Source organism: Pipistrellus kuhlii, unplaced genomic scaffold (genome assembly GCF_014108245.1).
Source record: "Pipistrellus kuhlii isolate mPipKuh1 unplaced genomic scaffold, mPipKuh1.p scaffold_m20_p_8, whole genome shotgun sequence".
NCBI lineage: Eukaryota > Metazoa > Chordata > Mammalia > Chiroptera > Vespertilionidae > Pipistrellus > Pipistrellus kuhlii.
In genome coordinates this window covers 56535519-56559879 of record NW_023425584.1, presented here as the reverse complement: position 1 = coordinate 56559879, position 24361 = coordinate 56535519, and positions in this window count along the sequence as shown.

Here is a 24361-nt window from a genome sequence, read left to right as displayed (position 1 = left end):
AGAAAGGAAGGGAGAGAGATAGAGAGCTAGAAATGTCGATGAGAGAGAAACATCGACCAGCTGCCTCTTGCACACCCCCCACCCGGGATGTGCCCGCAACCAATGTACATGCCCTTGACCGGAACCAAACCCGGGACCTTTCAGTCCGCAGACCGATGCTCTACCACTGAGCCAAACTGGCTTCGGCAAGACTTAATAGTTTTAAATAAATCCATAAATAGAGAAATGGATGAAAATGTAAACTTGAGGCAAGCACACATTTAAAAGCTGTAGGGAGAAAGAGGGACAGATGGACGTGACCGTAAGAGAGTAGATGAACAGTTGAAAGGAAACATGCAAGTATGGTGTTAAGGAAGGTAATGGAAGAGAGAATGTAAATAGGTAAGCGAAGAACTCTGCAGTTCAAATAGAACAGAAAGCCTCAGTACGTAAGAACTGAAATCAGCTGGTTTAGGCAACAGAATCTTTGCGATAGCAGAGTTATTTCCACGGCGTGAAGAGCTACATCAGAATGCAGTGGACTAGGAGGGAGAGTAAATGGAAGAGAAAATTAACACAGAGATTGCAGTCTACTCTCTTCATGTGAGTGAGGACGTACAGAAACCGAAGACTTATTACAATGAGAGGTGGGATAAAATAATATTGCTGGATTTTGACTGCACTATTGTATCTGGGAAATTTTCACAATGTTTTTAAGGTAAGAAAGTGCAAGTTGAAGATGTTGAAGAAAAGAAAAGTAAAAAGAAATGACAACTGAGGCCAATTCCCTGTTGAAAGGAAATTTTTTTTAGCAAAGGAAGTAAAGCAGAGTTGAGCACTTTATAGTAAATGAAATGGTTCTTACATGTATTCTGTTGTGCCTGGCTGGGTTGATCATGGTTAGAAGGCTGGCCCAAAGACATCTATGACAGGATATATATTTTTATGATGGCCACATCCACATCTAATTCTTCTTACCTCCTCCCCTTATACTCTGGTTACAGGTTCAATTCCTGGTCAAGGACATGTACCTCAGCTTCAGGCTTGACCCCCGATCCTAGTCAGAGCATGTGTGAGAGGCAACCAATTAATGTGACTTTCTCACATTAATGATTCTCTCTCCCTCTCCCTCTCCCTCTCCCTCTCCCTCTCCCTCTCCCTCTCCCTCTCCCTCTCCCTCTCCCTCTCCCTCTCCCTCTCCCTCTCTCACCTTCTCCTCCTCCACACTCTCTTTAAAAAGTGGAAAAAAATATCATTGGGTGAGTATAAAAACAAAGAATTCTGTTGCTATTTCAATAACATATATATGGAAGAATTGTCCATTTTTATCCTATCCTTAGTATTTGACAATGAAGATTATATTATACTTTTCATTTTTCAAATCCCTTTGCATACACATGATAAAAAAAAAAGCATTTCTTTTTATTTAGTACACATTAAACATAAGAGTTTCCCTGGATGGTACCATGTCATATATGCAGAGTACTCACTACTATCTCACTGATAATGTCTAAAGAAAAAAATGAAACATTTGCATAAAATAACTCAAGGTCAAAATATAAAATAATGATAATAAATAGGTGATACCACCCTTATTCATAATGGCTTTTTGAACTTTGAAAATTTATTTTTTAAAGTATATTTCAATACATAAATTTATATGCATGCTTTGTACAAATAGTTATATTTCAAGAACGAACGATTCTAAAAAAAAATGTATGCCTAGCACCAGTATTTCAGATTGTGATTTTCATATTAGTCTGACATAGCATTAGTAACCATAGTGCACTGAATCATGATTTGTTAAATATTTACTCTCAGAATATTTAAGCTGGTCATATTTACCTACACAAAGTTAACATTGTGTAGGTAAATATATAAGCATAATCAGTTATGGACAGCCTCTTGAGTAAATTGCTGCTTAGCAATATACCAACTGCCTCAAAGACTTATTATTTGTTGTTCTCTTGATAATACTTCTTACAATTCATAGACTATGTTGAACAAAAAGAGGGTAAGAATATGTTTCAAGGATTAGTATAAGTGTAGAAATGCATTTATCTGTGATGTTAATGTTAGACTGCCTACAAAATTGATAGTGTCAGTGTCATAATTAAGCTTTTACCTTAAAGGAGAACTGAGACATTTTTTAAAGCAAAAAGAAATATCTTTACATAAAGGGATTTTAAAACTGAAAAGTATAATACAAGGTTCTTTTTAAAAATGCTTATAGATTTAGACTTGAGAAAATAACTATAGTAGATCATGAAATAACGTTTTTCTAAGAAGGAAGGAAGTAAAGTAAATGATGATTGTGACTTAAGTTCACTGAATAGCAGATGGAGTTATTAGTAGAGGACAAAGATAAAAGGTAGGAAATAAAGAGGAGAAGTTAGTGGGGTTAACAATCTGGGAAAATATCAAAGCATCAAAACTAAAAAGGAAGAAGTGTCTATTCAAAGATGAATCTATTACACAGATATACTGTGGGTGTTTTAAAATCAGAGTAGTTTCACTTGAACACTTAAAAAATGAAGAAGACCTTGTAGAAAAATGTGAAGACCTAAGTTGAATGGAAATATCAGAATAGATATATCAGCCTTGAGGTATTTAAACAAGGGCATATAGAGTAATTTTAATCCACTGAATTTTAACAAGATCTTTCTTATGAAACATTTAGAATAGAAATTATACATATGAAAGATGACCTTTTATTCTGATTTTCTTTCATTAATGGATAATTTGTATAAAGAAATATCAAATAAAATGTCTATTTATTTTATAGCATACATAGAATGAATTTTAGAGAAAAAAATATATAGCATATAATGGAAAAGTAAAAGAAACATTTTGCTGGATATTACATTATAAGAGATAAATTTAAATAGTAAATATAGGAACTAAATTAATGTATTATAGTAATATTTAAAGTAACAAAATAGGCATCTTAAATGTGATCAAATTAATTTATTAATTTAATGAACATCCAGTAAACATATGAAAACATCTGCCAGCTATTTAAGATTTCTTTCTTTCTTTCTTTCTTTCTTTCTTTTTTTTTTTTTTTTTTTTTTTTTTTTTTACAGAGAGTAGTAGGGAGAAAGAGAGAGAGGGGGAAGAGAGAGAGAGAGAGGTGAGAGAGACAAATCAATGGTTGCCTCCCCACTGACCTCATGGGATATCAAACCTGCAACCAAGGTATGTGCTCTTGACCTGGAATCCAACCTGAGATCCTTTGGTCCACAGTGCTGCCACTCCACTACTGAGCCAAACTCTGCCAGCTATTTTAATATTTATCAGAAAGTACTAAAATGTACATAAGGTAGATCTCTATAACAAATTTCAAATGATAAAATATTTCATTTAAACCTAGGCCGTCTGTGTTTGTCATTGACTAGCTTTAATAAAAGAATAAACTTCCCTGTATCTTCATGATAGAAGATAGTTGTACAACATCTAGCAAGGCACCCACCAAAGTTCAAGCTATGCTCCTATTCACACACTGACTGGTAGACAGGAACAGTGTCTTTCTCAAGGATTACATTTCAAAGGGTCCTGAGAAGGACAAGTCCTGGGTAATAAAACTGGCAAGAGGCATATGTACTACTATTTATAATAATTTAAATGAGACAAACAAACAAAAAACGTATTTTCCCAAAGAGAAAAACAAATACACGTTTTCTAAGTAAATACTCTAAGAAAAGGGAAGAATGGGACCCATGTGGTTAAGTCAGCTGTGGTGAGAGGAACATCAGGGGCTGGGAAGCAGGAAGAAGATTGTCTAAAGTTTCATCAGCCCTAGCTGGTTGGCTCAGTGGATAGAATGTCAGCCTGTGGATTGAAGGGTCCTGTGTTTAATTCTGGTCAAGTTTGCAGGCTCCATCCCTAGTCGGGGGCATGCAGGAGGCAGCCAATCAATGATTCTCTCTCATCATTGGTATTTCTCTCTCTCTTCTTCTTTCTTTCTCTCTGAAATAAATAAAAATATATATTAAAAAAAGATGAAAAGAATGGCAAGTACTTCTTGGTGGTTACTTAAAAAAGAATAAGCTTAGCTGTACATGCCTGAGTTATTCTCGATTTTACATTGAAGATGCCTCTATAAACTTATACTCACACATATGCATATACTTTTCAAATAAATTCCAAAGGTTAGTTCTCTAATTAAAATGAGAGGAAGATTTTAGTGGGTATTTTATATATTCCATAATATATATGCACATTTAGGTGCATGCATTTATATAACATCTAACCTTATCTGAAAAATTCTATGACACCTAAATAAAAGTGTTTTTTTTTTTTGTATAACATATCTAAAATCTTAAGACATAATTTTAGGTATATAATCTTAACTATATTTAATAAATTTATATATATACTTAAGATAATATATAATATATATTATTTTAAATATTACATTATATATATAATCCTAAATTAATAATAATATAAGAATTATTAGTAATTTAGAGTATAGATTATAGCTTTGTTAAAAATAATCATGAGTATTAAGATCTATGAAAATCAGAAGCTATTAGTTCTATAAAGATTTGGAACCTTTAATAAGGTAGTAAAATATTTATAATACCAACCCAGAAACATTTGACAACTTTTAATATGACATAAATATTATAAATATTAGTGATATGTTATTTAAAGAGCATTTAAAAATGTAAATGGCTAGGCATCTCATTTCAACATAATATTATTCTAAATTGTAAATTTTCTTTTACTTCTTAGCTAAAATTTAAAAGCAGTAATGAAAGGGGTAGCAAGCTAGTTTAATTAGGCAGGTTTACAAAGTTTTAGCAATGAAAAAGGATTAAGGGGGGAAGGAATACATAATGGAGACTTGGAGGTGCCAAGGTGTTTATCTTATTTGCTCAGAGAATAAATAAATGGAATAGGCAAATAGAAATACATCTGGCCTGGATAATTCAAGATAGCCATAAACAGGGGTATCTCAGGCCTGAGCAATGAAAGTGACCATAAGTTAGGCCAAAAGTGGCCCTGACCTGAGTAGCTGGGAGGGCGTTAAGGTAAGGCTTTCTCTGCCAATACAACTAGGAGAGCTATAAGGTAAATCAACAGTGACTCCAATCAACAAGATAAGTGGGGCAGAATATGGGGCACACCACGTGGGCTTTGAGCTCCGAAAACTAACTCTATGTAGCAAAATGACCAATAAGAAGGGGTCAGTTTCAGACAAAGAACTGCAGCCTACTTAATGTCTCAAGGCAAAGAAAGCAGCGGCCACCCTTCTCAGGGGCCCTCTGTCCGTCCAGGAGGGACAGAGTCTTGGGCTTAGACTTCAGAATTAAGTGTGAGAGGTAGTGTCTGCTTGCGATTAAAGTCTCTGTACTTTTCACCTATCACCTTTCATCCATGGCTTCATTCTTCGAAACCATCGGGATGAGATGCCGGGAATTCAGGGCGTTCCACTTCAATTTCCGTGTTTCAGTAAGGTTTAGTAAGTATAATTCATGCAAAATATGTTAATTACATCTGAATACTTTCATTCATAACATAGTCAAAATAATTATTTTCCCCCAATTTTTTCTGGCTTCTGGTATTTAAAACAAAGTGCATTGCATTGATTTCATGTCTTATTCACCGATCTTAACACAGTGTCAACATAAAAATGTCCAATCCTATAAGAATTTTTATGAGTTTATTTGAGCAAACTAATGACACTTGCCGGGAAGCAAAAATCTCAACTGATTAAGAAAATGCTCCAGAAAATGGCAGTTTTTACCACTTATTTTATATATCATAATCAAAGGGGAAGACACCGGCTGTTATATGAAATTGATAGATTAGGAAGGTGGGAGAAAGTAGAGTGAGGATGGAACTGGATAAAAACTGAAATGATAAACACATCTTTCTTTGTTTTTAAAATTTATTTATATTTTTGAAAAGTATTACATGTGTCCCCCTTTACCCCCAGGGACCCTCTCTGCCCCTCTGCTCCCATCCCCTGACCAGGCTTCTTTTTAAAAAAATTTTTTTAAATTGATTTCAGAGAGGAAGGGAGAGGGAGAGAGAGACAGAATCATCACTGATGAAAGAGAATCACTGACTGTCTGCCCCCCACTGGGGATCGAGCCCGCAATCAGGACATGTGCCCACGACCAGAATCAAACCAGGGACCCCTAAGTCTGCAGGCCAGTGCTCCATCCACTGAGTCAAACCAGCCAGGGCTGACCAGGCTCCTTTTAGATGGGTATAGGATAGTTAACAGTCAACAATGAACATAACAACAATGACGGGATTTGTGGTCTCAGCCCTATAGTGATGGTTGTGCCTTGAGGGATCAGGAAAAAGGGAAGTTACCTTGACATTTCAAAGATATGTTATCTTAGATGCAAAAAGACAATAGGCAAGCTCAATTAAGGTAAAGGTTGACCTTTGTCATAGAAGATTCTAGCTAGGACATGACTACTGCCATGAACTGCTTTTAGTTAAAAAGTTTTAAAGATAGGCCATTCTGTGTAGTTACTTCAGGCCTCTGAGTGTATAAAGCTGCCATGCAGGCCTCCCTGGGCTCGGCAGGTTTGGGATGTGACCCCTTCCCACCCACATTGGCAAAGATGGAGGGGCAAGGTAAGCAAACGTCTTTTTGGTAAATATGAAGGTATTTTCCATAGGCAACGTTGTTAACATTATTGAAAATCATATTCTATGTTTGTACCACAAATTACTGCTGTTGTATTGAATTCAATAAAAAACACACACATTATTTGGTTAAGTCAAAATGCTCATGTTTGTAAAACTAGAGGCCTGGTGCATGACATTTGTGCCCTTGGGGGGGGGGGGGGAGTCCTTCAGTCCCTCCATTCCCTCCCCCCCTTCCTGGGGCCCTTAGCTCTGCCACAGAAGCAGGAGAGGCTCCCACCTCTGCCACTGTGCTTTCACTTTCTAGCCATGAGCCCAGCTTCTGGCTGAGTGGCATTCCCCCTGTGGGAGCGCACTGACCACCATTGAGTGTCTGCTCCCTGGTGGTCAGTGCATGTCATAGCAACCAGTTGTTCTGCCATTTAGTCGATTTGCATATCAGGGTTTTATTATATAGGATTCTTAAAAAGGCAAAGCAAATCAATCTATATCAAGAAAAACTGGATAAATGGATGTCAAGGTTCTGAGATTTTAGGCAACAGTTGGCTATAAAGAGGCATAAGAAAATATCTGGAATAAAGAAACTTTCTATATGTTGATTATATCAATATATACGTTTCTAAAAGATTCTTAAGTGGTTCCTTAAAAATGGGTGCAGTTTACTGTATATAAATTAACCAATGGCACCAATAAAATAGAGTGATGTGAATTGTTAACTTCTCAAGATTCTATTTAGCATATGGACTAGCTTATTTTACTTAGCATCATACTCTCTAGGTCCCTCCATGATATCCCAAAGGGTAAGAGATCCTTCTTTTTTACAGCTGCATATAATTCCGTGGTATTGATGTACCCCAGATTTTTTATCCACTCATCTATTGATGGGCACTTGGGATGATTCCAGATCTTAGCTATTGTAAATTGCACTGCTGTGAACTTAGGGGTTCACATATTCTTTCTGATTAGTGTTTTGGGTTTTCTACGACACATGCCTAGAAGTGGGATCTCTGGGTCAAATGTAACACCCATAATATCCAGGGCATTAGAAAATAGATAATAAAGAATAAAAACCTTATATGTATTGGGTCGGCAACTAAGTACTTGCGGATTTTTAAAAGAAAATCAAAGACAATTTTTTCATGGAACTAAATAACTTTATTCTGTAATGTATTGCCCATTTTGATCAATGACCTTTTACCATCTTTCAGGCAGCATCATAATCCCACGTTCAAAAAACTTCTGGTTTTTATTAGCAAAAAACTGAATCAGGTACGATTTGACATCATCATCATTATTGAAATTTTTACCATTCAAGGAGTTTTGTAAAGATCGAAACAAAAAGTAATCAGATGGTGCAAGGTCAGGACTATATGGTGGATGTGGCAAAACATCCCAACCAAGCTCCATTAATTTTTGCCGAGTGACCAAAGATGTGTGTGGCCTTGCATTGTCATGATGGAATATAACACCTTTTCAATTTGTCAATTCGGGCCGCTTTTCTTCAACTGCATTGTTTAATTTCGTTAGTTGTTCAATGTAGACATCAGAATTGATCATTCGGTTGGGTGGTAAGAGTTCAAAGTAGACAATTCCTTTGTAATCCCACCAAACTGATAACAAAACCTTCTTTTGATGAATATCAGCTTTTGATGTTGTTTGAGTTGGTTCACCTGGCCTGCTCCACGATCTTTTCCGCTTGATATTGTTGTAAACAACCCATTTTTCATCGCCAGTTATCAGTCGTTTTAAAAATGGATCATTTTCATTACGTTTCTTTAGCAAATCGCAGCTGCTAATGCGTTGCATTAACTGTGATTCTTTCAGTTCGTGAGGAACCCATGTATCGAGTTTTTGAACATAGCCAAGTTGTTTTAAGTGATTTTCAATGCATGTATGTGATACATGAAGCTTCTCTGCAATCTCACGTGTTGTACTGTGACAGTCCGAATTGATTATTGCTTTGATTAGAGCGTCATCAACTTCAACTGGACGACCAGAGCGTTTTTCATCTTTGAGTGAAAAATCACCAGAACGAAATTTGGCAAACCAATTTTGACACTGCCGTTCTTTTAAGGCTTCGTCACCATAAACAGCACATAACTTTTTATGAGCTTGCAATGCGTTTTTCCCTTGTGGAAATAAAAAAGCAAAATATGACTAAAATGTTCCTTTTGATTTTTCATTTTTCAATGAACGCCAAACGAAAACTACAAAACAGATCAAAAAACTTTTTTCACTGATTAACAGCTGAATAGCCAACTACCAAATAACAAAATGTGTTTTACATTTGTACTACATCTGCAAACCTAAAAATTCAACTGAAGCCATATGTGTGTGAAACCCGCAATTACTTAGCTGCCGACCCAATAGTTTCTAAAATGCACATATGACTTAACAATATATATTAAAAATAAGTATATTCATGGTAATTCTTCTAGAAATTTAAAGAAAAGGTTAAAATATGCTTTTTAGCCTTAGCAGGTTTGGCTTAGTGGATAGAGCGTCAGCCTGTGGACTGAAGGGTCCCAGGTTTGATTTCAGTCAAGGGTATATTCCTGGGCAGTGCACATACTCTAAGTGGTAAGATAGATAGGTAGATAAATATATTAAAATTAAATTAAAATGTATACGTTATGGTTTGGATCAGTGGGTAGAGTATTGGCCTTGGGACTGAAGGGTCCTGTTTTCAATTCTGGTCAAGGGCACATGTCTGGGTTATGGGCTCGATCCCCAGTAGGGGGTGTGCAGGAGGCAGTCGATCAGTTATTCTCTCTCATCATTGATGTTTCTATTTTTCTATCTCCCTCTCCTCTCTGAAATCAATAAAATTATATTTACAAAAAAAGAATACAGTGTTCTGCGTTCCATTTCCAAGGATTCTGATTTATTTGTTCTGGTCTGGGTCACAGGAATTTGTTTTATTTTTACTTATTTATGTTAATATGATTTCAACCCCACAGACACATTTCAAGAACAATAGTAGAATGTTTGTCAGTTTGGATATGTCTAATGCTTCCTCATGAATAAATCCAGTTTATTCATTTTATTTTGGCAGAAATATCACAAACATGAAATAGTTTATTTACTGCTTTTTGAATTGCATTTTATTAGGTGCTATGCAAGTGCTGTGGTCCAATTACTGGTTATGTAAACATTGTAAGCCAGACTTTAGCAGTACCTGCCGGTTTTCTCTACTGCAAAATTATCCATGTTCCCTTTGTAATTAATAATTGTTTTATGGAGTCCTAGCTGCTTTGGCTCAGTAGATAGAGTGCTGGCCTGTGGACCAAAGGGTCCCAGGTTCAATTCCAGTCAAGGGCACATACTTTGATTACTGGTTCCTCCCTAGCCCTGGTTGGATGCATGCAGGGGTCAACCAGTCAATGTGTCCTTCTCACATCAATGTTTCTCTCTGCATTTTCCTCTCTCTTCCACTCTCCCTAAAAATCAATGGAAAAAATATCCTCAGATGAGTATAACAACAACAAAAAATGATTAAAAAATCATAAAACATAATTATTTTATAGGAAATACACATTGAGATTATGTAAATGGACAATGTTTGTTAAATTATTTTTAGCATTCATTATTTATTTTTACCAGTATCAGTTGTATTTGATGAGATATAATCTATTATATTTGTCCTGTATTTGACCAATGAGAGGCCCTTATATCTATAATATCTTTCAGATATATTACAGAGACCATTTGTGCCCTACAAAGCCTAAAGTATTTACCCTCTGCCCCTTTGCAAAAAAAAGTTGTCTAGCCCTACTATTAATCGCTTGATTTTTTTTTCAGGTATTTGATATGCAACATTGACAATTTCATGTTAGGTCTATCAGGACTCCTAATTCATCTAATGTTTATGCCCAGTTCCTGTTTGTATTTAGTTAGAATTAGCAGCCTTGGCAAAAAAAAAAAAAAAAAAAAAAAAAAAAAAAAAAGCAACTGTAGAAGATGTGAGTTCAGAATAGTATACTACTTCAGAGGGCTTACATGTAGCAAATAGTTCTACGTGGAGGTACATCTTCACCTGAATGAATAGCTAAAATATAAAAAGGCACATAGGTTAGCCATTATTTTTATTCGTAGATTTCCAAAGCTTTCATTGTTCCTAAGTTACAAACTTTTTTTTTTCTTGGTTCTTTGCTGATTTTCTGAGATCTTAATGAACTATTAGTTTATTTTGCATGCAATCAAATAATCCTAATAAAAATAATTCCTCAGACATCTGTGCTTATTCTTGAATCTAAAATTAGAGCTCTGATGCTCAGTAAGCTAACATCGCAGTGTCAGAGCATGAAGTTTAAAGTCTTTGTGTTTGTCTTACTGACTAGTGGAACATAGTAATATCTATGTTGGATATTTTCTCCAGTATAAGTATCTGTCATGGACATGTGTACATTTTTTTTTATTGAAGCACAATCAAAGAGATGACATAAAATATAATAAAATTAAAACATGTAAACATTGCATTTGTAGCAATTAGTAACAAATAAAAAAGGTGTTTGTGTGGAGGACAAGGAAGACATGTCCCCCCACCCCCCCTTTTTTTTTTCTTTCTTCTTTTTTTCTGTATCTCATAAAGGACAGAAGTCCTAAAACTGAATCATCGTGGCTGGTCTACACAGAGTTTAAACTGAAAGCTCCCATCCTCCCCATTTGCAGTGCACACCATAAATCTCTGTAAGCTCAGGCTTCTTCCCCGTCACTGAGATCACTGCCTTTTATCTTAGGACTGTCATTTTTAATACCCGAAGTGAAAGACCATTTCTTACATTTTAGTCTTCATAAACTCCGAACTTGGGCAGAAGACATTTCAGCCTTGAAATTCCAAGTGGTCTGAGAGTCAACACATAATAAACTATATAACAAAAAGTGCTGGTTTATGAGTTTAAAGGTATTTACTTGCCTCTGATATAAATTGTGAATTGTTGCTTCCTTGGGACATATATTGCAAAATAAGTATATGGATTTCTTTTTTTTTCAGGAGAGACATAAGGAAAATTATAGAAGTCTAGATTTTGAAATCATGAAATTCTAAAGCTATTTAATCCATATTACTAATTTTACTATACATATTAGTTTATATTATCTTGATTAAAATATTAGTGTTAGAATGTTGTCTAAAAGGACGTAAAGTCAATCTTTTGAAAACATTTGAGTTATTATTTGAAATGTGGAATTTCCAAGAAAAGTAAAATAATTAAAATAAAAATAATATATTAATGCCACTGAATTTTTAAAAATGTACTATTACTTTCACCGAAAAGTAACTACTGCAAAAATAATCCCATTAGTGTAGCTGTATTATACAGAACAATTTGCAAATGAAGCTAATCATAAACATATTTGTAGTTTATAATGTCATAATGAAAGGATATAGTATCTGGAAACATGGAAAACCAAACTCCAGCATATTTTTGGCTTCAACAATGCAATTAAACAGCATATTTGAGTAGGAGGACTTAAAATTTTATACAATGTGAACTTGTGTTCATAGTCACAAGATACCTTTGCAGATATTTATTAGCTTCATTCCTATGAGTAAGATCCTGATATTCCAATCTTGGCTTTGGCATGCCCTGGTTAAGAGTTAAATTATACAATTTTACCAAATCTTAGTCTTTCTATTGATAAAAATGTTCTATTTCTGAGGATCAATTTTGGCTCATGTTGATAGAAGTAAAATGTATTGTGAAGTGGAGAAATGCTGGACCCTGCTTTCTGATACATATTATGAAAAGTAGAGACATCTGTAAAATACTGGTGAGAATCTTGGGCTTGATCTTTTTATATAGGCCTACATCTCACTATCATTTGAGGTATGAGAGCACAGGAATATAAAATTGATAATAAATAACATACAAGGCACCTTCTTAGATTATATAGTCCCTTTCTTCCTGAGTGATCAAAGCATTTCAAAGCCTTCATACTACTTAATACAAATTGAAATTCACAGAGAGAGTGTAAAGGATCTAGGGAGTGTTTAAAAATCCACTGCAACTGAATTAGAAGCAAAATGGTTCTAGAACATCAATCCCCTACTCCCGAATTTCAGATCAGGCTGCATTTTAATAAAATATCTTGATTCTTGGTTTTGTGAAAGGTCCTTGGATAAATTTCTTTAAAGAGTCCTGCCTGCCTGTTCTTCCATTATTTTAACAAGTTTCATTACCATTTCAATTGGAGGCACAGATATGTTGGTTATTGAAAACATATGTATGAGTTAAATAGCTATGCATATGTAATACTGTTTATTTAATAGGAATATTATTTATTTTCTTTTAAAAATGCAGTGGAAAAAAGCAATGTAAAATTATGACTGAGTCTATGTTGGTAAATAATAAAACCTGGAATATTTTTTTTTCTTGATAGACATTTTCACTTTTGGCTAAACATCTTATATTTACTTTTACATAAATATTATTGCACTAATATTCTAAAGAAAAAAAATTCTGTAATTCATGAGAATATATTTTATTTATTTATCTTAATTTTTAATTGAGTTTACTGGGATGACATTGGTTAATAAAAGTACATAGGTTTCAAGTCCACAATTATGTAATATATAATTTGTACATTATATAGTGTGCTCACCCAAAGTCAAGTCCCTTTCCATCACCATTTCTTCTCCCTTTACCCTTCTCGCCTTTTTTTCCCCTCTGGTAATCACCGTACTGTCATCTGTGCCTGTGAGTTGTTTTAATTCCTTCACCTTTTTCACCCAGCTCCTCTAGTCCTCCTTCCCCTTGACAGCTGTTCTCCATTTTTATGAGTCAGTTTGTATTTTTTTTTTTTTTAAATCCTTACCTGAAGATATTTTGCCATTGATTTTTAGGGAGAGTGGAAGAGAGAGAAAGACAGAGAGAAACATCGATGTGAGAGAAACACATTGATTGGTTGCCTCCTGCATAAGTCTTGATCAGGGCCCAGGCCAGGGAGGAGCCTGTGACAGTGTATATGCCCCTTGACCTGAATCAAACTAATGATCCTTTGGTCTGCAGGCTCATGCTCTACCCACTGAGCCAAACCAGACAGGGCAGTCAGTTTGTATTTTATTTGTTAGTTTATTTTGTCCATTAGATTCCACATGTAAAGTGAAATCATATGGTTATTTGTCTGTGACTGGTTTACTAATACTCCATCCTATTTCAAAAGGTAAAAGTTCCTTCTTTTTTTTATTTATTTTTTTATAGCTGAATAGAATATAAAAAGAGCTTTCAGAATACACATAGTATCTTTTGTTCCAGAGGATCACATCATTAGTACCTTAGTGAAAGTATTTTTCAGTCATGATTGCCATATTGAGGTAGAATTATCAAATGATTCATTTGTTTGTGGAGGAATAAAGTTTTTGATAGCAAATTCTATCTTTATACTTATCTTTCTAAAATATAAAATAAGGTATAAATTCAGTATTATAACTAGAATTGTTAACCTCAAAAAAGTTTTTCTAACAGTTTTCTTTAAATATTTTCCAGTAAACACATATATACATGCTGATAATATTTTGTCATAACAGTATATGTGTCAATATTAAGATTTTAAAATACCAGCATTTAGGTAAATTACACTTCTATTCTCCATTTATTTTTTAATCTCCGAGTATAAGTATACCTCTCAATTTATTTTTTGAGATCTCTACTACAAATTACCTCTGCTATAACATTTCAGCAGAGCACAAAATATTTATCTCTATAAGCAAAAAGAAAACATTGGAAAAAAATTTTAAATTATTACTTAACACATCAGTGTTCACTGGCCTCATTCCTCCCATGGTGGTACAACTCTGGACTTAATTGGTTGTTCCAAAGAAGTGAAAATAATACATTTTTAAACCTATATCGTACTGCTATGAGAGCCATTTTTTTTTTCCTTAGAGAAAAATATGTTGTTTTATAATAAAAAAAATAAAGATAAATAAATAGGTTTTAGAGGATATTTTGTATAGGAGCATATTAAATATTTGCAGAATACAGTATAGGTAGAAGTGTAATACATGCTTGTTTGTAAATTCTGTCTAAATAGGTTAATTATTTAGGATTATTCAAAGCCAACTAAACAATAAGCATGATTTATAAGAGGCTTTTTTAGTGTAATGCTTCATTACCTTTAACTTGCAATAAATATAATAAATGAAACAATATGTTAAAATCTATTCATATTGGACTTGAAAGATTTGATCATTTTAGAAGCTTGAACAAAGTAGTAGAACTAGTTCTGAAATTGACATACATTATTTATTTGCTGAACATGGTTCTAGATAAATGGTTCGAAGTACTTAAATGTAATTGTATACTTCGGTTAAGCATACTTAGTTGTTTACCAAATGAAAGCATCTCTTAAAATGTTGTAAGTTTCTTCTCTCCTGCTCAGTCATCCTCTACGTCCAACAATCAGATGATTTTCAGAGCTCATATTTCTCCTCCTTTGTCAACTCAGCCTAGCTCACTTTGTCTCAGTCATTACATAACTGATTCTTGTTATTTCACTTTCCCAAACATGCCAAAGTTGTTTGTTTAGCTGCCCCCACTGCAGGATGTGCTTTCCTGCCATCTCTATCCATCTTTGCATTGATGGTTCCTTCTTGTCATTCCAGCTTCAACTTATTTATGGAAATATTTTCTCGTCCATCCAGATAAAATTGTTACTCAATCATTATCATCATACTTATAATCCTGATATATTTTTACTTAGTTCAGACATTGTCTTCATTTTTCTTAAGCTTACCCACTAGAAAGATTACTAAATGTAAAGGAAGGCATTATTTGATCAGTAAAATGTTGTTCTCTTTCCTGTACTTCAACACTTGGCCACAACAGAATGCTTAAAATTGAAAGAATGTTTGTTTAAAAGATAAATATGTTAAAAGAAAAATGAAGTAATGGAAAAGTTTTGCCTATCACACTGCAACTATAAAAACACAAGGGGCCAGTGCATGACTTTGTGCACCCTGAAAGTAACTGTGGGCCGTGAGGCTGTAGCTCATCCTCCACGCCCCAGCCTAGCCCCTCCTGCCATGGCCCCCAGTCCTCTGTCTGCCAGTAGTCCCACTCTCGTTGCCACCATTCCCATGGGCTGATGGTGCCAGCCCCACTTGTACCTGCTGATGGCACAGAGCAATTGGGGCTGGGCCCCAGCAGTGGGTGCAAGTGGCGGCTGCTGCCCCTAATTGCCCCTCAGGAGCAGGGGGAGATGGAGAAGCCCTCTGGGGTGATCAGGGCTGGCAGCTGCCACTCGCACCCACTGATGGTGCTGAGTGATCAGGATCAGTACCAGGCACCAGCATGTAGGTGTGAGCGGCGACTCTGGCGTCAGTTGCAGGTGTGAGTGGGGCTGATGCTGTCAGTGGGTGTGAGCAGTGGATCTGGCACTGTCAGCAGGTACAAGTGGGGCTGATGCTGGCAGCAGGTGCAAGCACAGGGTGGGACCACAGCACATGGGAGCAAAGAATTTTCAGTAACCACCAGAAGCTCGCCCCGATGACAGCGATCAGCACCCCACCTTGGTCCAGCACCCCGCTTACCTGCTTCACTATCCTGTCAGGGCCAATGCCCGCCATGTTCTGCACACACCCCTGGTGGTCAGTGCACGTCATAGTAACTGGTTGTTCCGCCGTTTGGTCTATTTACATATTAGCCTTTTATGATATAGTAAAACACTGCTAATGAGCATATTGAAGAAAAACCACTGAGTAGGGGAAATAGATAGAGATACAAGCTCTTTAACGGGCAGTTTTTCAACCTGTACCAAAAACAAAAAATGTAAATATCTTTGTATCTCGCAGTGCAGCTATGGAACACTATTTTAAAAAAAACACACACAAAAAACCAGGACATTAATTTTGCTAAATTGACTAATATTCATATTTCATAAACAAAAATTTAGGGAAATTAATATAGCCATTAATGAGAATACATTCATTCAACTTTTGTTTTAGCACTTATTTGGCCAGACATCTGGCATTTGGTCTACATCAATGAAAGAAATGATGTCTGCCTTTATGACACTTATATTCCAGATGAAAAACAGAAAGTAAACATTATTCATAATAAATTGAGTACACTAAAAATCAATGTTATTTTTTTAAAAATGCATACAAAAAAATCCCTCAGAACTAAGTAAGTTGGACTGAAACCCCAGGGAAAACAGTTAATTATATTTGTATAAGAAGTGTTTTATGTCCTCTCCTGTCATCCTCACTTTGACCAGAAAATAAAATTGGGGTGGATTAATTTTTGGACTTTGACATAATTTAAGAATTTGCAATTTCAGCCTTATTTCAAAGGGTAAGATGACTGGATTTTGGACTTTAGTTTCTTCTAAGAGGCAATATAATATAATTCCTTTTTGAGAAGCAATGTTGCTTGTTAAGTAAAAACTAAACTCTTGAATCATTGCCTGGCTACAAACTCAGGATCCACTCTCTACTAGCTAGGTAACCTTGGATAAAATGCTTAGCCATTCTGCACAATTGCAAGATCAGTGGGATCAAACTAAAAACATTCCTGTGAGAATTAAATGCGATGTTATTTATAAATTACATTGAGCAGGTTCTCAGACACGGTAAGTACTCCACATGTACTTAATTCTAGCACAGTTGAACATTAAGTTCCAAATGTTCATTTAACATTTATCTTTAATTTCCCCCTGGAATTTGATGATGAAAAGTCTTTTTTATTTAATCAGAACCATTTTTATTCCTCATTATATATTTGCATACTTTGGGGTAAAAAGATTGAAAGTGTGCAAGATGCATTAACAAATATGGATTGACAATGAATTAGTAACTTTTTCTGTGTACCTGTCGCAAAGAATGACCTGCTTAGTATAAACAATTAAAAGTTATTTAGTCATTGAAGTAGCTCACAGCTTCAAATATGAAAACTTTATTTCTCTGAAAAAAGAATTCTGTGGTTACAGCTCTTTGATCATTTATTTTACTCGAGCAACCATTTGCCTGCTCACCTCTCAAATCCCAATGCATACATATATTTTTCTTCAAACAGCACATTTTTTTTATCTTCTGTTTCTAAAGAGTACTTTTATTTCTCACCCACAACACAAAAGATGTTTTTATAACCTTATTTATATATTTACCATATTGAAAACCTACTTGTGGTATTTTTATCTCTATTATATTCACAAAAATTCCTGTGTCTTCCAGACTTTAAGTGGAATATATGCCTTTATAATTAAAGGACCCTAATGCACAAAGCATGGAGTACTAAAAGCAAACTGCTCTGAACAGTGAGTTTGAGGGTATTTATAATCAGTTGAATCTGAAAAATGAGTATTTACAGTTTCAAATCTTAAATTATTTCTTTTCCATATTAAGTTAATTTAGAATCATTCTTACAAATAAAAGCTAAATGTTAGTTGCTCATATGAATATTGTTGAACAAGGACTAAAGAAAACATAATAGCTACATATTTTTTCAATTTTTGAAAATACTTATTTATAATTTATGTTTTAGTTAGGAAAGCACAAATACCTGAGTTTTTCTGCTTAGAAAAATAGGCAACAGTGATAGAATAATATATTATGTTTCCAAAATCTATATGGGAGTCATTTGGGGGAAAATGAGTTACCTCATCATTTTTGAGATAAATCACAAAGATTTATAATCTATTCTTTCTATTGATGATTATCTGAAATGTTTTATTTTTATTAGTATCATAATATCCTTAATAGCTAACAAAATCCACATTTAAAGAGATTCAAATGGGTATTCTTACATTTATGCTGGTTTTTCTCAATTCACAGACTCACAGGAAAATGTTTTTAAGTGTATTTTACATATTTGAGCTTAATAAAGTAAAATGAGCTTCATAAAGTAAGATAATCTATAAATTGAAGAATCAATAAAATATTACAATTGAGTTGGGAACAATGGTCTTGTTCTAATAAGGGCACTATTCAAGGTGTGGGCACAATTATAAGCAAGATTAAATAACAGTTTTTATATGAATCTAGAGCTATCCTGTAAAAGGAAACCATTCACAGGAAAACAAACAAAACAAGGAAGAATAGGAAAATAATGAGAGAGACTCAATGAACTAGAAATGTAGTCCTAGGCTTCCAGGGATGCCTGCAAGTAAGGGCACGGAGACTGCTGGCTGGTTGTATTCTGAGATCCTATTGTGTGAGTGCTTTTTTTTTTTATAACCCTGAACAGGTCTGACAGATACTACTTGTATATATGCAACTGTAGCTTTCTCATGGTGCATTGGAGACACCCCCCCCCCCCCCCCCCCCCCCCCCCGTGACTCAGTCAGCAATGATGAGACTCCCTTAAATTTTGTCTTTACATCTCTTCCAAGATTCAACTCTGATATGTTCTTAACTCTTATCCTGGACTCCACAATCTCCTCACATCTGGTTGCATATTAATTGTATATTCTAATCAAACGAGTTGTGAACCCCTCATTTCTATGATTTATCTTTCATGCATACAAATTAAACATTTTACAAATTTTAAAAGTCCTCATCAATCTCTATAGTTATGTCAAATAGATGGGGAATTTTATACTTTGTGGAATGTCCAAGTGCAATTATATTAGATATGTGGTTTTCTGTACTATATATTTATGTACAAGTTTCTATAGTCCACACAAAATTTCAGTTTATGAGGCACACTGCAAATAAGAATGCCTCATTTAAAAAAAGTAGGTTAGATAAAACTAGTTTAAATGTTATTCAATTATCTGACCCTTCTTTGTTATGTTAGCGATCACAGATAAGTGATTTCTTATTTTCCAGACTAAAGGCCCGTGAACAAATTTGTGCATGGTTGGGGTCTATCCAGCTGGCCCTGCCCCATGGTTGAACTCCCAGTCGAACCTCTGGTCAAGGAGATAATATGCATATAAGCTTTTTATTATATAGGATTATTTCCTTGTTAGCATACTTTTAGTATATTGTATGTGTTTTAAATTTGCTTTTAAAATATCATGGTATTTATTAAAATACCTACGGTGCCTGGCCAGTATGGTGCAGAGGTTGAGTGTCAACCCATGTACAGAGAGGTTGCCAGTTTGATTCCTGGTCAGGGCACATGCTTAGATTGTAGGCTTGATTCTCTGTAAGGGGCTTGAGGAAGGCAGCCAATCAATGTTTTTCTCTCATCGATGTTTCTATCTCTCTATCCCTCTCCCTTCCTCTCTCTCTCTAAAAATGAACTAGAACATTTAAAAAAATTAAAATAAAATACCTGTGGTATCAATAGTGACTTTCCTTAAATCTGCAGATGTTTTACACAATATGTCCAAAAGATGTTTTTAAAAGCAAATGGATAGAAAGAAAACCAAAAGTGTCAGTTTCAAACAAGGAAATTTTTCTTGTAATACTATTTGATTGCTATTGCCTCATAATAAATATATTATTTATTTTTAAATTGAAAAAAAAGTATAATAGCAGTACAAACTTAAAAAAATTCATGTCATCAGGGTAAAAAAATATGGTCATCTTGAAGATGAATGATTTTGTTACTGTAACCTTTATGCTTAGACAGATGTGACCTTAAACATTTACACAGAGTTAGATTTTTAATGGATCGATGTGCCCAGTTATATGGACTTACACATAATTTCAAAGTCACTTACTTTTTCAATGTTATTGATATTTCCAAAGTATCAGCTTTTCATTTTGAGTTAATTTTTGTGAAGTGTAAGGTCATTTTCTACGTCCATATTTTTGGATGTGAATGTTAAGCTGTTCAGCACCATTTATGAAGAGACTATCATTCTCCATTGTATTGTGTTGGCTTCTTTGTGGGGATCTTTTTTTCTGAACTCTATTCTGTCCCATTGATCTATTTATCTGTTCTTTTACTAATATCACATTGTCTTGATTACTGTCACTGCATAAGTCTTTAAGTCGGATAATGTTAGTCTTCCGTTTTCTTATTTTCCTTCAATATTATGCAGTCACTTCATTTTAAGTTATAAATTTGATCATATTATGTGCCCATGTTTAAACTCTTAAATGATTTCCCATTGTTCTTCTAAATAAGCCCCAAGTTTGATTGATTCTTTGATGTTGTATTATTTATAATACACTTTTGTATACCTTGTACCAAACTCAATCACACTGCACATGAGTAAAGTGGCCCCTCTGTGGTAGCTTCAGAAAAGGTCACACTCACTTCAACCACAGGCCCTTTGCATATACTGATTTGTGAACTTGAACGTGTCCTTCCTTCTACTGACCACTAAATTCCTAGTAATTTTTCAATCACAGAGCAATTGTGATATTGACCTCAGAAGATAAGCCTTCCTGTGTGGGGCAAAAACAGGTTCACAGATGTTTGTATGGAAAATAATATGATAGATAATACAATAATTAAAAATACAAGACTGTGTTTTGTGCACTCACAACTATAAACCTACTTTTGCCATACCCTATATTTCTCAGAATCATATGATTCTTGAATTGCATTCATGGTACTTCCCCTTTTACTAACTTGCAATTTTTTAGCTATTTTTTTTATTTGAAAAATAACATATCACTTCTACCAGACCATAATATTTTTTGAAGGAATGTCTATGCCTCTTTTCCTCATTGTAACACAGTGCTGACATTAAAGGATCCAGGTTATTAAATGCAGAACCTTACCTGAATGTTTGACCTTGTTTTTCTTAGAGAAAGCTGCTGCCTCATGTTTTCTATGGGAATCAATGAATTCTGATATAATATGACACAATGTAAAGTCTGCTAGAGTTCCAAAATTAAATATTATTTTATATGTAAATATTTTCAATGAGTTGTAATTATTTTAATTATTAACAAATGCAATAATGCTATAGCACTTGATATTGTAAAGATTTCTATAGTTTTTTAAATTTATATATTTCTCTTTAGGTAGGTGGTCTCTTTCTATATAAACATATAAAAACAAATAAATGATCAATTTAGTAAGCCAATATTTATATTTATCCAGTGTTTTCCAATCTAGCTCTAATATGCATATCTGAATTTGCTTAGATATTTAATTTTTCCAGCATTCTTAACACTTAACAAGCCTTAATGCTTACCAAAGTTACCAACTGAGGTAATTTGACAAAACCTTGGAGATATTTGGGGTTCTTACAGCTGGGGTGGAAGTGCTACCAGCATCTTGTGGGTAGCCAGGAATACTCCTATGAATTACAAAATACACACATCAGCCCTTGCCCACACCCCAAGAGAGATTTATGCAGCTAAGAATAGCAATATTTGAGAAACCTTGCTATATGCAGTCCAAACTAATTCTGTGTGTGTGTTTTTTTACACAAATTTCAAGATAAAGGGAGAATTCTCATCAAAGATTTCTCTCAATTAACCAATTGGGAATAGGGAGCAGATTGAAAGATGAAATCTATTTTAATAAAACAATGTCTAAAACATTTTTCTGATGTGTCATTTTGATTAAAAAAAACATTCCATTTTGATATCATTTTTATATGCAGAGTCCAATTATCAAGTTCTAGAGTAATTATATTCATTATCTAAATGCTTATCACATTTTGGCAATAACATCGCTGATGCTTTATATAAGTTTTACTTCCTTAAAGGAATTTTACCTCGGCTACATAAAGATATATCTTTAGTCCTAGCTCGTTTGGCTCAGTGGATAGAGTGTCAGCCTGGAGACTGAAGGGTCCCAGGTTCGATTCTGGTCAAGGGCACATGCCTGGATTTTGGGCTTGATCCCCAGTAGGGGGTGTGCAGGAGGCAGCTGGTCAATGATTCTTATTGATATTTCTCTCTCTCTCTCTTCCTCTTCCTTCCTCTCTGGGAAAAAAAAAATCATATATATGTGTGTGTGTGTGTGTGTGTGTGTGTGTGTGTGTGTGTGTGTGTGTGTTTGAAAAAAGATATGTCTTTAAAAAGCAAAACAATTTTTGTTACCCTTTGAATGAACCCATTCTCCTGATTTTGAGTCAGAATAAAGTTTCAGAAACTCAAACTTTTATTCAGGTGGACACAGGTAAACCATTTTTCTTTGCAGATGAATTACTTAATATATTTTTCCTTGACTCATTCAAATATATTGACTGACATATTTGAGAAATGCTGTGAGAGGAGGCATGTTTTCATTGATTTATATTTCCTAGCAGGATCTGAATTCTTTATAAATGAAGATCTGTGTCTCTGATTGTTGTCTCTAGGTTCTATTGTTTTTTTTATTTTATAGTCCTTTGAATTGATATCTTACCTTTGGGAGATTCAATTAGATTTATTCTAGTCAGAAGCTAGGTCTGTTTCTATTTGCTCTTAGCAGAATGGTTTCAATTTGGTGTTCCTTTTTGTTATTATTCATGGGATCCTTTATAAAAATCTCCTTTGCATGCAAATGCCACTATTTTCCTTTGCCACTTGAAAGTCTTTGGAAAAAATGCACTCTAAAGTACAGACTGAATAATTAATTTTCTATATCCCTAAAGATGATCTGAGGGACACATGCTAGATTTGTATATCAACTACTCTCCCCAAAAGATTCCTAACTTGAGTATGTTTGTTATTTGTTTTTGTCATGAAGTGTAACTCATCAAATGCCCAAGAACAAAGTCACTGATTTTCTTTACTAACTGGTAAATACCTAATTTTAGAGAATTTCCTAATAAAATTAAAGTAATTTTATTTTGAAAAATGAAACAAAACAAAAATTCTATACCATTAGTTATAGTAATCTAAACCCCTATAGCTGACTAGTTGAATTCATAATAAGCTTTTTTTTTTTTTAAACAAAGATTCTACTTGCTTCTTCAGCCAAAGAGAAAGAAATCTGAACTGAATGTAAGAGGGATAACCGAATTTACAGACTACACTAGGTTACATTATATTTGTGATTTCCCCTCTTAGATGCCTTCACGTTCCTGATAAATTATTGGCAATAACAATAGAATTTTAAAACACTGATAAGGAAGTCAATGATCTCTGAGTGTTTTTATAAGAATTATCACCCAAGTCTTATGAAATGTCCCAGATTTATCAATAGATAATGAGCCTTAGAAAATTTTGGGGTTGATATATAAGCCATAGGATCTTAGAAATAGGCATCCTCTAGATATTGTTCATATTGATAATAACATGCCTATTTGTGACAATGCAGAGATATTCTAAGCAAGGGGGATCAAAGGGCTCCTTTGTTCATTATATCAATATTTCAACACATTGTTAGGAAATTGATTTTGGAATAGACATTAAAAATATAACTTTTAAAACAATCTTTATAGTCCTTATTAATTTCTAAGCAATATAGACTGACATGTATGGTGTCTATATACTCTTCATTTCATAGCACATCTTTCCTCAAAGGCAGAATTACTAAGTTATGAATAGACTAGTAACTTTGTTTTCCTTTTTCATTCAGAATGCAGTGATTAATTAGGAAAATGATTCTTTATTTTCTGTGAATTATATTAATTTTGAAAATATAACCCTCAATTTCATTTTTAGTTGTGACATGAAAAAGGCATCAGAGATTAATTCTCCTATTTATAATTGAAATAGGTGAATTCATATGTATCTTTCAAAACTTTAGTTATATGATACATATAAACCAAAAATGATACATGATTTTTACAAGTATTATAGTCTACATATTATACTTATTTACTAACCACTTTATTGTGCACTTGCTAGGTCTGACACATCACCAAATTATTGTCTTACATGTTTTTAAATTCATTACTTCTGATATATTTTTGGTGATAATTACAAATGTTCAAAACAGGATGACACTCTTCCTTAGATAAAAATATTTTATTTTTTGTG